The 5,089-nt window shown below is 38.4% G+C and overlaps 1 long non-coding RNA gene across 1 annotated transcript; it reads right to left on the reverse strand.

Annotated features, from left to right (window-relative positions):
* Positions 1 to 566: 566 nt before the first annotated feature.
* LOC144078092 (uncharacterized) lies at positions 567 to 3,559 on the reverse strand. The gene is made up of 3 exons (XR_013301170.1): positions 3,174 to 3,559; positions 1,829 to 1,921; positions 567 to 621 (listed from the first exon to the last, which is right to left on the reverse strand). It is a non-coding gene; the product is annotated as an uncharacterized LOC144078092 (long non-coding RNA).
* Positions 3,560 to 5,089: the final 1,530 nt, after the last annotated feature.

Genomic DNA, 5,089 nt, shown 5'->3' on the forward strand with positions numbered 1-5,089 from the left:
TATATATATATATATATATATATATATATATATATATATATATATATAGTACGTGTAAAAGTATTGATACTTTGGCGTGAGGAAAAACAGTGATAAAAGCAGTAGTACTGATTCAATTCATTTATAGAAAACTCATGATTGACACAATTCTCTTAGATTTTCAACACAAATTATTCTTAAAGCAATTTTTAAACCCTATATTAATATTTATCTCAGAATATCATTTTTATGAAATGATGAAGGCGTGACGACAGTAAAATCCAGACGTTTACTTTTGCTTTCAACATTACAAAGAAAAGCTTGGTGTTCTCAGAATTCTCAGATTCTTTTGAAAAACAAACGTGTCCAGTCATCGTGACTCCAGATTTCCAGGGAAGAACTGTAAATTATATCATGTATGAAGCGTAGAAATGAGTTCATGAGAACATAGACATGGTCATAACCCCTTTATTTCTGTCACATATAATCTCAGAGGAATTTGAAATACTGGCACACATTGTTATTGCTAAATATTTTTATTTCTCAGGCTTTGCAGTCCTTCAGGGTTTCTTTTTTATTTTGCCGGTGCATAAAATAGGCAGTTGCCGTTGTCAGCAAGATGGCGTAAGTAGCCAAGACGCACTGAAAGAGAGCAGACAGAAAGCAATTGAATTACCGTATTTTCACGACTATAAGGCGCACATAAAAGTCTTAATTTTTTTCCTAAATAGATAGGGCGCCTTATAATCCAGTGCGCTTTATATATAGACCAATACTAAAATTATCACGATTAAATAAAATTAATCAGTTGATAGGGTACACCGACTCTACTATTTTCCCGTAGACAAAGTACTGCGCAGTGACTGCTGGGATATGTAGTTCTTTTGTCAATACACCCAATGGACTGTGGCCTGTACACATTGACATCAATACAGCTTTACGAAGCATGGAAAGCAGTGTTGGAAAAGTTACGCTAGCTACTAGCTAGCTACTATTTGCGAATGGATTGTGGCCGCCTGGACGAACGTATAAAACTCAGCGTTTTCGATGACTAATTTGGACAATTGTTCAATTCGGACACAGAAAATGAGGATTTGTGGGTGATGATGACGTGAGTACATTGTAATATGGCTAAATAAAGTACAACCGAACTCGAGTTTTGCTTCCGTTGGCTTTTTAAAAACGTGTTTTTAGCTTGTGGGTGTAGCGTGCAAGAACTATATATCCCAGCAGTCACTGAGCACCGGAAACCGGAAATAGAGTCTGAGGCTGCTTCCGGTAGCCAGCGCTATTGCGGTTCGATATTCATATATAATATATATGCGTCTAAAAAAAAACGGTGCGTCCTTTGTGTGTTTAAAATACAGAAATAGCACTCGTTACTGACACTACGGCTAAAAATACGATGCGCCATATAGTCGTGAAAATACGGTATGTTTCAAAACCCACAGAATATAGTGCTGGAGTAGTGAACGTAATTTTGAAAAAGATATACTAGTTCTTCCTTTTATTGTTATTCTGGAAGTCAAATTTTAAAAAATGTCGGAGGTTAACGAGGGGCCTGGGACTATAAATTAAAAGTGCTTTGTTTGTAAAGTAAAGCAGACTTTTGACCCCAATTGTGCCTCTCACGAGTTCTCGGCTGTGAGGTCCAAACTCACGACGGGAAATGAACAGTACACTTAAATGTGTAATTTATTGGAAAAGAGTTCGATGTAACAGTGACTTGCAGTGTGTACGCACACCAAAACAGGAAATGAATCCGTTTCCACTCAATCCAAAAATGAAACTCAAAGTTAGATGACATGGTACGATTGAAGTGGGCGACATATGCACGCGCATTACACACATTTCGGCGCCCCTGCAACGTGTAGCTGTTGAAGTACTTTTTCAAACCGGTCAGCTCAACCGACGCTGGTGCCTCCATGCCAAATAACTGCCTCTGAAACACAGCACAAATGACCCATTCCTTTGAAAAACTAATCACACCCTATTTGGTTTGTGGTCAAATATAGTTACAAAACAGGACATACCTGTCTCAAGCAATTTTGAAAGCAAAATCTTGGCACATGCATGTCATTTGTTAACTGACTGAGTTAAACAACTTAATCTTAAAATATCTTATCTTTTCGGTGTCTCAAAAAAAAAAGGTTCCCATTCCAAAACCACTGAACCATTGAACAATTTTAGCACTTTGTGCGAAATTTGGTTTTATTTAAAAAAAAGGTTTTTAAAATATCCTATTTTGTTGGCGGTCTTGAATGCACCTTGTGTATGTTATACAGTGGTACCTCGCGATACAACATGCTCAACGTACAACATGCTCGTGGTACGATGAAAATTTCGATTGAATAATTCGCTCGCGATATGATTAAAATTTCGAGATGCGACCAAGCCAAGTGGCCATGACATGAGAGGCTGTTTATCATTGTAGTGCACTGTCTTTTTTGCCGCATCTCTTTTGTGTATAACTACTATATCTACGAGGACTGAACGATTTATTCAGACGAGTTTCGACCAGGAAATGCACAACGCGCATGCGCAGGCAAAAAGAGGGCTTTCTGGGTAATGAAGTATACTCATGCACACAACACCGATAGCCAATGGCACCCTTTCTCAGAATAAAACTTCATTACCCACAATTAATACGTAGGTAAGCTCAACTATTGCACCACTCGTTATTTATTACTTCTTCAATATATGGCGAATTAGAAGAAATAAAACTTTTTTTTCAATCCAATATCCTGTTTTTGGTGTTTTTTCAGAGGGTTGGAACGAATTAATTTGTTTTCAATTCATTTCAATGGGAAACGTTCGCTCGAGTTACGGAAAGCTCGACATACGATCTCAGTCTCGGAACGGATTACGATCGTATGTCGAGGTTACGAAAAGCTCGACATGCGATCTCAGTCTCGGAACAGATTACGATCGTATGTCGAGGTACCACTGTAGTATCCTATTTTATTGGCGGTCTTGAATGCACCTTGTGTATGTTATAGTATGTATTTGTTTTTCCCATATTATTTCTGACCAATACGGAGGGTAAGTAAGTATTGTAGTAAGAAAAAAAGGACAGCACGATCATTAGATTCAATTGTTTTTGCCCGTAAGCCAAATGCATCTTCACATAGTAAATAATTATTATTATTAATCTGCATTTCCACATCTTAGAAGAAAATAATACTTGCCTTCACCTCCGTTATCAGATGTCCGAAACTTGTAAGAGGAATACGCGTTTTAACAGGGGATGTCGGCATGACTGAATATTTGTCAAACACTTGTATATTTATAATATACGATATTGCTGTGTTAAAAATTGTCGAAGTATTCTCTCTTGACAGTCAACAGGATCAGTTATAAAACATGCTTCATCTGTGCAATAACTTCCGGATTCGGGGCAAGGACATAGAATTCTAGCCAATCACAAGGACGCTTGCAAGAAAAGGACCAATAGACGATTGGTTTGGTAAACAGTCGTAGTCAGCCTGTAGTCAGTTACGCAGAATACAGAATGTAATTTGTATGTTAACCACAGGAGTGAGCCATATTCATATTTTCCCCCTTTAGCCAAAATATTAACTAAAAAAAAAGCATGACATCGTACTCTGACGCCATCACACTAACTATAATCACTTACGGACCTTTCATAAACTTGGAAAATTGTATATATGGGCGTCGTTAACTGAGTATTCCATGTTAAAAAAGTTAATCGCTCAATTTTATGACCACCACATATTTTGGTCGAGCACAAGATGACGACACAATTCAGTTTGACAACAATATGCGTACATATAAAGACAAATGAAAACAGGTTTTATGTCAACCTTTTCATCACTCCTCTTTATTTCACACTACTTTCCAACAAATAGGAAAACTTGATTAAAATACAACTTCCTTGTAGCTTTGCAATAACACGGAATCAGCATAATTCCAAGACACTAGTACATTTTACCACCCTTTTTGTGTACTAATTTCCATTGTTGTCATCGTGCTGTACGAACTGATTGTGAGGAAGTGAAAAAGTATACTAGCATGTTTATATAATACATTTTTTTCTCCACATAAGCCGTATTGTGTCTTCCATGAGAATGGGACATTTGCAACGGGTGAGTTTTTTTGTTGTGGTTTGCCCTGGGGTTACATTAAATGGTATAATACATTTAAATTTGTTGAGTGGTTAGCACGTCGGCCTCACAGTGGGAGATCTGGGTTCAAATCAAGGTCGGTCCACCTGTGTGAAGTTTGCATGTTCTCCCCGGACCTGAATGGGTTTTCTCTGGGTACTCTGGTTTCCTCCCACATTCCAAAGACATGCATGCTAGGCTGATTGGACACTCTAAATTGCCCCTAGGTATGAGTGTGAGTGTGAATGATTGTTTATCTCCATGTGCCCTGCAATTGGCTGGCCACCAATTCGGGGTGTACCTTAATAGTCAGCTGGGATCGTGTGCTGTCGATTGGTCGCCGTCTTTTGGGACGTCAAAAAACAATAAAAATCCGGGAAATTTTGAGCTTTTCTTTAGCCTAATAATTAATAGGGCAATAAGTATGACTAAATAATAATTCGCAGTTTGTATTTAGGGAATTTGAGCAACAATTTTAAATGGTAATTATCAATAACCTTCTGGGCGACCAAAAGACCGGCAACCAAAAGATCGGCGACCAAAAGACCGGCGACCAATCGACCGTGTACCAGCTGGGATAGGCTCCAGCACCCCCCGCGACCCTAGTGAGAATAAAGAAGTTCAGAAAATGAGATAAGATGGCTGATAACAAATCCTCAAATTTCAAAAGAATTGGACGTCTAGCACCGTCAATGACAGACAATAAGTTAAGCAATGTATTAGCAATATATAATATCTAAAAACCTGGTGTAATTGTCGTCAGCTGGGATAGGCTCCAGCACCCCACGACCCTGACAAGGATAAGCGGTGTTGCTAATTAATGGTATCAACAGAGTATTGACATAATATTGGTATCGGTACAACCCTAACACTAGGTGTTGCGTTTATGCACCGTTGCGCACCATGAAAGATTTGACATTTCAAACTCGTAAATCAAGACAAGAACGTACTTGACTTGAGTCGAAACGTCGTACGTCAAGGCCGTC

The sequence above is a fragment of the Stigmatopora argus genome, chromosome 7 (assembly GCF_051989625.1).
Source record: "Stigmatopora argus isolate UIUO_Sarg chromosome 7, RoL_Sarg_1.0, whole genome shotgun sequence".
NCBI classification, from domain to species: domain Eukaryota; kingdom Metazoa; phylum Chordata; class Actinopteri; order Syngnathiformes; family Syngnathidae; genus Stigmatopora; species Stigmatopora argus.